General features: G+C 40.3%; 1 protein-coding gene across 3 annotated transcripts in view; it reads right to left on the bottom strand.

Annotated features, from left to right (window-relative positions):
• ZNF608 (zinc finger protein 608) overlaps positions 1 to 10867 on the bottom strand; it is a 101014-nt gene that overhangs the window by 83555 nt on the left and 6592 nt on the right. The window lies entirely within an intron of this gene.

Below are 10867 nucleotides of genomic sequence, written 5' to 3'. Positions count from 1 at the left end.
AAAGCATCCACTCACCTAGTATACAGAACAGGTTAGAGAGGAAGAACCAGAGACAAGGGGAACCCTTGTTAATATGCAGGAAGCTCAGCACTGGTTCCTCAGTTCTTTATGTGCAAGTGAACACGAACTAAACTCACTGAAATACACGCTATGTTTAGGGGGGATTAAAACCCTCAGAAGCATTCACATTGTGGAGGCACTGACAATCCGATAAAAAAAAAACCAACTTTCTTTCCAGGAGGGATTAAAACCGCAAGGAGATTTCAAGCTTGCAAAGCCTCTAGGCTGTCATAAATATTAACATGAGCTATGGTTTTTATCTTTGCACTTTTGTTTTGGTTTGCTAAGTAAACCTAGCTTGAGCACATATTAACAGTCGAACAACACACAAAGAAATCAAACTTCGGTGAGCATTTGCAGGGACCTACCTCTTTGGTAAAACATGATTTGGGGTGTTTTTTTTTGCATGATTTTTAAAAAGCTATTTACACAAATTTAATTTCCTTAGTGACTATGACAGTGCTAAATTTTATGAGATTTAAAAGTCTGAAATTTTAAAAATTATGTTGGATTGCTCACAGAAGTAAAATCTAGTCTCTTTCTTCCCTAATATAGAAAATAATAACAGAAAAGCATCCAGAATGAACATTAAAAAGTCACTAGTTTGACAAGGCTGAAAACATTCAGAGCTATCTCTTTACACCCTTTGTTCCCCCATTCCCATAATCCTCCTGTTGCTCACCACCCCCCAATAGAAACAGATCTGTAAAATGAAGCTATCAGCCATGATTTAGACTCAAAAAATCAAACCGTTTTAAAAGGATCATGATACCAAAAGAATAATACCAGAACTTAGTAAGGAGAAAATAAAACAAGATCATGTTAAGCCAGCTTAACATATTTAAAAGTTCAATTTATCAAATATGCATCAAGTAACTAATGATTTTAATGTTACAGAAGGAATGGGCTTTTTCATGGCCAAACAGAATACAAAGACATCATGTAGAAACAATACTTGGAAGCACCCTGAGTTACCATTACGGTGGCAGTTTAGACACAGAAGAGCACTTTGACTTGATAAAGGGTTTGATTCCCAAGAAGACTAATGTAAAAATAAAAACAGTGAATTGGGGAGTATTCAAAATGATACTTCTAGAAAACTACACTTTACTAGTGATTTCCTTAAGCCTATTATTCATAAAAAGATTAGAAGGACAAACTACAACTACAATGGCAACAAACGCCATGATTTCTGGTCTTCTACTGTAAGATATAATCTAGTCCTAAAGAAAAAAAGACATCCTGAAATTCTGGCTGCCAGGCAACAGCTCTTCCTCCTCAAACTGCTATACCACTTCACTGTGGCTGCTGCAGAGTTCTTCTCTATTCAGTACCACGGCCACTAACTAATGAAATAGTGGGGCATTTCTGTAAACGGTCGCAATTATTCAAGACATTGCACTGTCTAGGGCCAGTTTAACAAAGCCTTTCCACCAACCACCCCCTTTCCCACACACCTTCTTCCTAATTTTTACTCCCTACCTCCACTGCCACCACCACCACCACCACCATTCCCCCTCATTTGAACAAACAGGGAAATTCAGCAACAGCCACACTGTCCCTCTCTCAGTTGGAAGAAGCTAACTAGGCAGCAAAGAAATGACAACCTGCCTCTGCCTTCCTCCCCTCTCTCTTTACAGCTTACAAAGTACACTTGGCCAGGAAGTTCTCACCATTAAACAATTCATTCTTCTTCTGCAAAAAACAGGGGTAAAAACAGGTGAGCGTGATCACAAAACATAACACTGGGCATTCAATTCCTATACCTTATGGCCTCATTCTTTTACCTCCTGGTCCATAGGATTTGGTGACCAAATAAATCTTAATCTGTAAACAAATGGTTTGCTCTACAATTAGACCATTCATTCTTTTTTTCCTTTTTTTCCAAACTGCTTGGCGGCTACCCAACCCAGAGACTTCTAGGTTCTTCCATTATTTAGTGCTCCCAATGGTTAAAAGGCAATAAGCTCATTTGGAGTTTATAAAACTATGCGCCATCAACAAAAGCATGTAATGCTTCCAAGATGCACAGTGGCTTCTACACACACAATGGGGAGCTGTGTGTAGTCTCCCCCAAAACAAAAATGCCCAGCCCCAATTAAGCGCCCTGGGGGCCTTCAAAGCAGTTATGCTAAGTTGCAAATTCAGCAAGATCCACTTGAACTCCAACTGTCTTGTGTGCTTTTCCCTCCCAAGGTAGGGAAAAAGCCGGGCAGACTGACCTCATTAAAGGGTAATTAGTGAACACCGGGACTTGAGGGGCTAGCACAATCGTGCCTATTGAGCATTTCACTATGGGGCCACTATTTTCTTTTTTTTCTTTTTTTTTTTAACCCAGGAGGTCTCTGCAGTCTGAAAGGCCCGCATTTTAAATTTTTAAGGATTTCAATCTGGCCATTTTTTCTACTACCAGTCGTAGAGTAAGAAGAAAGGGAGCAACGCAAACAACGCTCCTGCTTCTTTTGTGGAATTCTGACATAGCCAAAAGTTTCTAAGTAGAATAGATAATTTATATTCTGTATATAATAAATAATTTAAAATAAAATAAGTTTTGCTTTAAATGAAGTGAAATAAATGCTCCGCCTCCTGGTTACAGAGATTGAAAACAGCACATTAAAAAAAGGGCATTATAAATCAATCAATGTAGGGCTTTTATGATTATATGTGACGATGTTGGAAAAAAAACACAATTGATCTGTTTACATGTGAAGGTGTTATTTAGAAACTAATACAAAGTAATGTGATCAACATAACCACTTTACCATCAATAAAATTCTTCACACCTCTTTAAAGCTCATTATTACTGCTGATATCAATCTGCCAAGATGCTGAGGACTGAGCGCTACTATAAAATGCACCAGTAAATTTGCCTGTTTACATTCTTGAACTTAAGAGCACCACCTTTCCGAAAAAACAAAGCCACAGAACTACTGCCTTGGTACTAAAATTCGCCAGTACGTGAGAAAGTGGTTTTTAAGGCAACTAATAAATAAATCTAAACTTGACCTTCTCAGCAACCAAGATTTAAACAACTCTAATCAGGCAGATCAATATCTTTAAAACAAAACAAAAACAGTGAAAAGGAGGAAACAGAGTTGGAATAATGATCTCCCTCCAAGCAGAACCATCCCAAAACTAGAGTCTAGCACATTCTCCTAACAGTGGATTATGTAGCAGGGTAAGGGGCACTAAAGTCGCAGTCGACCATGCCTACTGCAGCCCCAAAGTTCCAACAGCTTCCAGACAGTGTGCTCAGAACAGTGTGCCCGGAGTCTAGTCACAAACGTGTAGAATAAAATTAATGCGCACAGTGCATCTTTAATGCTGTCCCTGCATTTGTTAAGCCACTTAATCACCCAGTTAGTTTATCTGGGTTTATGGCTTTTGAATATCAAATTAAAGAATTTAGAAGTGTGTAACAAGCCTTTGTATTTTGGCCAACTATACTTAAACTATATTTAGAAGTAAATGTGTGTATTTGTGTTCTGTTAAAACACCGCACCAGACCCCTCCATTAAATTTGGGCAAACATCCTTGTTTTATTTATTTGAGAAATACTACAAAATGTATTTGCGTAGCTTAAACATATGTAATACATTTTGAGAAATCTTGAAAAGATGGGAAAGACTTACTAAGAGACGGGGGGGGGGGGGACCCCCACTGTACTTGCGCTTTCTTTTTTTGTAATATACCCAGTACATGAGGCTTTGAGGAAAAAATGCAAATCCTGGAAGTCATTCCAAACAGTTGGAAACTCTTCCTCTTAAAGTAAATCCAAAGGCTCAAAAAATAAATATTCAAGAGCATTAATTTGTTTCTAGATGTGTGCGTGCAAGTAAAACAGCAGTCATAATGTGGAAATTTCAGTCACATTTTGCAACTAATTGGAAGCAGATTAGAATTCCGCCCCGGGGGAACGTTGTCAAACTAGAAGCGGCAGCAAATGAAGAAAGAGGTGAGGGCGTCGTGAAGAGCTGACAGATTTACAGCGCTCAGGGCTATAAACGGGTTGGGCCGGGGACGCGTGCGCGTCCCCGCAGCCCCGCCGGGAGCGCGCAGCCCGGCCCGCGGCGCGAGCGGCCACGCCCCCGGGGGCCGGGCCCTCCATCTGCTCCCGCTGCGAGACAATAAACTGGGCCTGCCGAGGAAACCCGTGGACCCCGCAGACTGATAAACTGGCGCAGGCAAAAGTCAGAGGGAGAGGAGCTTTCTTTATTTTAAAAGTGGGGGGAAGGCAGAGAAAAAGAAAGCAGATCGCGGAGGATAATACAGCAATGGAGTAATGGAAACAGCTGCTCGCTTTCTACTTCAGTGTCTGGCATCTGCTGCGGCATCATGGGAAAGGCTGGTGAAGGATTTGGGCAAGGAATGTGAATGCAGACAATTGGCCAAATGGAGTCTGATGCGGAAAAGCTCAATTGCTCTGTTTTAAAATCATGTCGTTCCCTTTGGGGAGCAGAAGCAAACAATATTACTTAACTCAAATTCCACCTTCAAAGCGGTTTAAAGGTTTGGGAATGTGAATCGCTTTTCAATCAGTGACTCAAGGTGTGAAACAATATAAAGGGATAAAGCCTCGTTGCGGGAGCAGCCTGCATTGGTCGAAGTGTTCGCCTCATCTTCCACAGATCTTCATGGAGAAGTTCAACTGAAGTACTTTTCTATATATTTCACTTTCTTTGAAAAAAATTATTCTTAAATCACAACTGCTTACTTCTGACCTGACTCATGGGACAATTTCTATGTGTTGTGCCTATTTTCCCCTTGGCTGCAAAGATTCAGTTCTAATTTCATTTCCATCGGGAAAGAATTGGCAAAGAACTAAAACGCAGAAATCCATAACTCAAGTGCTGCTGTGCTAGTCATAAGCCTATAATAAAGCACAGATTTGATAGCATTATCCATGTACTGTGGTGAACCACACACAAATAAACAGTTCTCCGTGAAGAATGAAAACGCGAGGCTTCAGCCCTTCCAATTCAAACATTATTGTTGCTTTTAACATGAGCCATCCATAAAGTCAACTAAGGAGGTGACAGGAAATCCAAAAGTAATCTGGTCTGGCTATGTACACTTTGCCAAAAAAAAAAAGTTAGGAGATGCTTTCCAACTCATCCTAAGGATGTTCTAAGTGAAGAATGCGTAAAACTGTAAAACCTAGGCATAGAAACAAATGGTACTTTGACGCCAAGTGAATTCAAACACACACGTGGTGGGTGTAGCAGGCAGAAAAAGTACAGCCCTCCAATATGGACAAAGCTTGCTAACCTAACAAGGAACAACTTAGACGCAACCTTTGAACCTTCAGTGACTAATGCGACAGACAAAAAGGTGGACCTAAAGCAGCCCGAGGGCCAGATGTGCTTTCCTAAGAAACCAAATGAGGAGTTTTCTTTAATCAAAAGGACGAACAGTGACTTCTAGGAGTTTATGAAAGTGTGACCAATTGGAACTTTGTCGTCTGTTGCTAATTGAAGCATATAAAAGAGTCTATTTCTTAAAACATACAACAAACAGTTGTTTTTTTTTTTAATTCACTTGCCACTTGACAAAAACCAGAATCAAGTTGACTGCTAGAAGATCAGTGCAAGCAAAGACAGAGCTATTATTTCAAACTGTCAGGGGAAGGCAGTAAAATTGCTACCAGGTCTCCTTAAGTTACCCTTCAATAAAAAGAAGCCATCAGGGAAATAAGAGGAAAAGAAAACATATCAAAACCTTAAAAGTCCCTTTAAGTAAAATTATACGTCTGTGGCACCATGCCATCTGCTCTCTGGTTAACATAATAAGCCAATCCCACAACCTAAATATCTGCTTTCTAAAATCATTATGTACAGCACAAAATATAATCAATATATTTTTAAACTGTAAAAGGTGCATGCAATATGGCATTATTGGAATATGCCTAAATGTCCCCGTAGGCACATTTTTCTTAAGGTGCTGGCTGACAATGAGGATTCCCAGGAGGCAAGAAGCTCAGTGGTTGAGCTGGAATAGTGGCAGTGAATAATAATGAAACTGGGGTGGGAGGTGGAGATGAGAAAGAAGAGAGAGGAGCTTTGAAAAGTCAGCAGTAGTATTTACGCATCACTTCAAACCCATTTGTCCTAACAGAAACGCCCTTCCCTTTAAGTTCTCTATTACAACTAAAATACATATTTTTAAATTTTCCTTTAGCTTCACTGAGGGGGGAAGCTTTCTGAACACCAGATGAGATCCACGTGGTCCAAGGCCCACTGACCTATCAGAATATAAGAAGTATTTGCTTTGGAATCACTTCAATTCTTCAGGCAAAACCCATAATCTCTTATAATACACTCCCAAAGGTACTTCTAACCAAAATTTAGCAGATATGCAGAACTCAGCTTTAGGAGCAATGTGCCAACCTCACCCTCTGGAATATTCTTTGAGCTTTCAAAATAACATTACAAACAGCCCAACTGCTGGTCAAGCTACTATGAATAGTTTAACAACCTTTCCTTCAGTTGCAAAGGCCTTGTTCCAATTGCCAAAACCTTTAGCTTAAATTAAAAAGAACTTGCAGCAGAGAGAGAATAGTCACTAAAGAAACTTCAGCTGGGACAGAGAATGGGATGCGGAGGGGCCCCTTTACTTTGCAGCAGAGTGGCACATAAAATCTACGGTGACACCTTTTTTTGGAGAATAAAGCCCATACTAACTAAATACTCCCAACCCAACATCTACAATATGCCATAATAACATTTATATACACACACCTAGGAAATAAATACTGGATACAGGGCACCAGTATGATCTCTATAGTAGTCTATAATGTCACCTAGGTCATTTCTGAGGCAGAGATTTCTCCTGTACTCTTTCCCTATAACCTTAAATGTACAGATCAAGAGGGTATTATTACTTATTGACAACAATCCTAGCAAAGAAGGGTTATTTCCACTACAACGTTGCTAAAGATAGCCCAATATTTCCTTAGTTCTGGCTTCCATGTTCTACAACAAAGCTATATAAGTAACTTAGGAATAAACTGCTTAGTATTCAAGCAAGACCCTTGATGTTCAGATCACTGGCAAGTTCAGAGTGCTGGCAATCCAAAGTATGGTGTGCTACAGTAATTACTATGAGAAACTTCCAGTGCTTAATATTAAAGAATAGAATAACATGATCCCTCCACCTTTTCTACACCTCTCGAGTGTGTTCAACACGGCAATTATCTCCGTTCAAGAAGCAGAGTGTTTAAACTGCATTGAAACTCCATTATACCTATGACTTTTTAAACATACTCTTCAAAAGGCAGGTTTCATCACATTCAAATCACTGAGCAAAATCTTTTCCCCAACTTATAAAAAATAGATTTCATCCCTCTCCCACGAGACATCTTCAAATGTAAAAATGATTTCTTTTTAGCTTTTGGACCCACTTTGTCACTTTATTAAAGTAGAGGGATCACTGAGCCCTGATGAAGGACGAAGAGCGATCCCATCTGATAAAAACAGTTCGAGGTCCAGGTCTCCCCGACGTCACCACACAGACTAGAAGTGCCACCATTTTGAAAAACCAGATCACACACATGTTAACAGAAAACACATTACTTTGCTACTTTTAAGAATGCAAAGGAACTAGGAGTAGTAGATTTATGATTTAAGTGCTTGTGGCTAAAATAGCTTTCCAATTATCAAGGGCCTCTTAGGAAGAGCAAGAATGCATTATGTGTTAATGACCACAACCAGGGGTCCCTTCTCGACTCTTTTGTCAGAACCGGAGCAGCTCCTCCCTGCAGCTTCACCATTAACATGTCTGTTTCCTGTCAGCCCACTCAGAGATAATGTCATTTATCTCAGGGAGGCACAAGCCCAGTCATTAGCTTCTATAAAAGACCTCAAACAAAGGCCGGATAATGTTTTACCCAGGGCTCTTACTAAAACCAGAACCAAGAAGCTTAGCGTCTAAAAGTCAAGGACTCAAAAGTTATCATCGTTAAAAGAACATTTTGCTCATTATCAACGATCCTAGACTACAGCTCTGAACCAGAGCAAGGTCTGTGCATAGTAAACACCAGTCCAGGGCGCTATCACACACAATTAGATTAACCGATAAACGCTGACCAGAGTTAGCCTGGGAGAGCCTTTGCCCCCCTGCCTCCAGGGGGAAAATTGACAGAATAATTCAGGTACTGACTAAATAGTTAGATCTTTGAAGAACTGACCCCTCGTTGTGATTGCCTGCAGGAACTGAATAACCATTATAAAGTGTTCAATGGCTGGGCTTCTGGAAATCTTTTAAATGAAAGTGGAACTGGTTAAAATAAATGTAGGAACATGTGTTTTCACAGTGTTGCTCATATTACTGCAATTTCAAGTTTCTATGAAGTACCAGGTGAACTTTTTTAGATTTAAAAAAAAACACACAGACACAGTCAAAATTGGAGCAAATCTCAGCCATTCAATCCTTGTTTTTCATGCTGAAAACGAAGAACAGATGGTACTTTCCATGTTGTTTGAATCTGGTTATTGAACACCTCTGTGGTTAGGGAGATTTCTGCTTAGCACTTTCGGCATACATTTCATTTACTAACTATAAAATGCTGCTTAGGAAAAATAAGTCTTTATAACACTCTAATTAAAACCATCTTGCAGCCTAGCAATTTCACTTGAAGAGCATTCTTAACCTCATGACATTTGGACAATCCCTCCCTCCCCCCTCCTTTTTACAGACTATTTGCAAAGTTATTAAAAGTTGCTAAACATTCTTTATCTCCTTTAGCACAATCTTGATCAGTTGTGTGTGTGTTTTTAAGTTTCTCCAGCAAACCTAGCGTATTTCACATACTACGCTTAGACCTCAGTGCTGTGCCTGGTCAGACAAACACTCCAAGCTCCAGGGATTCTCAGAGAAAACTTCCTTGGAGAATGGGCAGCCCCTCTGCACCCACTTCAAAAAGCCCTGTGACCCTCCGGGGGAAGCCTGTAGAAAAAGAAGGATCAATGCTGACTGGGAGCCACCCTTAGTTACCAACGGTTTTTAACAGCTAAATCCCTTATGTAGCTTTCAAAACAGTTTGCTGTCCTACAACAATGGACTTTGTTCTTTAATTATAGCAAGTGACCTTTCTGCCCTTTTATTTCATAGTAGATAAACTGCACTCCCTAAGCAGAATTTGTAGGGGGCACTATATTTGCGGGGGGAAAAGAGGCATACCGTCCACAAAACTCATTAATCAAAATATGTTCTTAAACTGCTCACACTCACTTAGAAAATGTGCCAGAATTCCCTAGTGAAGTGTAAAAAGGCTTCTACAAGAGAATAAAATAAAATGAATGATATCCTTTATAGACGGGTCCATTTGCAGACACCACCTTTAGGCTGTTAAGGACCAGCTTAATGAAAGCAGTATGATATTAGAGAAATAATTCTCTTTTCTGAATATGTACTGAATGGTCAGAACCTTAAGACACAACTATAAGATCTCTTGTGCTTTCCATGTCTATTTAAGCATCCGTTGTTTTTAAGAGTTCTTTCTATATATTTTTTGAATTTTCCAGCCATTAAATAGACGCATGTCCTCTGTTTAACTATTCAGCCCAGCCGAATGCCTATGTCTGATAAGTCAAAACTTACAGATGGCCTAGGAGGATACATGCAGAAGAGCCTCAATACAGGCTATTATGCTTCAAAAGAAAGGAGGGGGAAGGTGGAGAAGCAGGTTTTAACAACCAAAAGCCAACCTGTCAAATCTACTTATTCAGACATGTCACTGGTGGCTTAACCACAAAATGGGCTATAGAAATATAGCTCAAACATCTTAGAATTATGGCATGTTTTGATTTTGTTCACGTATTAAGGGAGTGGCAACTTTTACAACATACTTGTGGTTTCCACATAAAGGAGCAGAACATTCATTGATTTAATTAGGTTTCATAAGGTCCAATTTATCATGTTTTACATGACTTTGTGTAGTGAAGAAACAGAATAAACAGACCAAAAATAGACACTTAAGCATGCTGTGAAAATTAACCGGTGACAGCGAGTCTTATGAATCTCCTGTGAACCTTCCAACCAGGGGAAAAAAAAGCACACACACATACACCCACCCCACCCCACCCCCACTGGTTTTCACTTTGGGCCCCTCATAAGCCACATCTGACTGCTGAAAATTAATCATCTTCACTTTTGAGGCACTTACTCTTCACAAACCCAGATAATCCAGCAAGGCTGAAATTAAAACATTTATACAAAATGTCAAAAACCCTTTCTCAAAGATGCCTCAGTGTTGAGACATTTTGGGAGGTAAAGCTTGTCCTATGAAACCTTGCCCTCAGTAGGTATCCTTGCATCATTAGGAAGTATTTTTTAAATTGAAGTCTAGTTTTACAAAGCCATGAGTTGGTGGATTAGTTACTTCCCTGGGTGGCATCTGTGCAAGAGAGTGCCATCTCTGTGCCAAGGATGAAAGCATTCTTAAGACAAGTCGTTCTGGGGAGGGGTGGGGGCGGGGAGAAAAGCCTGAAGGAGCAGGGCTGGAGATCCTGAGCCAACACCCCAGGCTGACGGAGAATGGCCAACAGGGCAGGATCCAACCCCCTCGGAGCCATCCCTGAAGGGTCCCTGTGCCAACACCAGGAGCTCTGGCCGGCGGCGGTGGAGTGAATCCGAATGCCCTGTGCTTTCTCCCCTCCCCCACCCGAGCCCCATCATGACTTGTTTGCTCTTCATTTATGTAATTCACATTATCACATTTATGCTGCTCTGACTGAAGATGAGTTGCACATATATGAATAATTTAATTCTTCCATTCTTCATCCAGTTTCCTCTGTGACTGGAAACTGAA

Source organism: Equus caballus, chromosome 14, assembly GCF_041296265.1.
Source record: "Equus caballus isolate H_3958 breed thoroughbred chromosome 14, TB-T2T, whole genome shotgun sequence".
NCBI classification, from domain to species: domain Eukaryota; kingdom Metazoa; phylum Chordata; class Mammalia; order Perissodactyla; family Equidae; genus Equus; species Equus caballus.
Note: the sequence above shows the minus strand (reverse complement) of the source record. Positions and strands in the feature narration are given on the sequence as shown.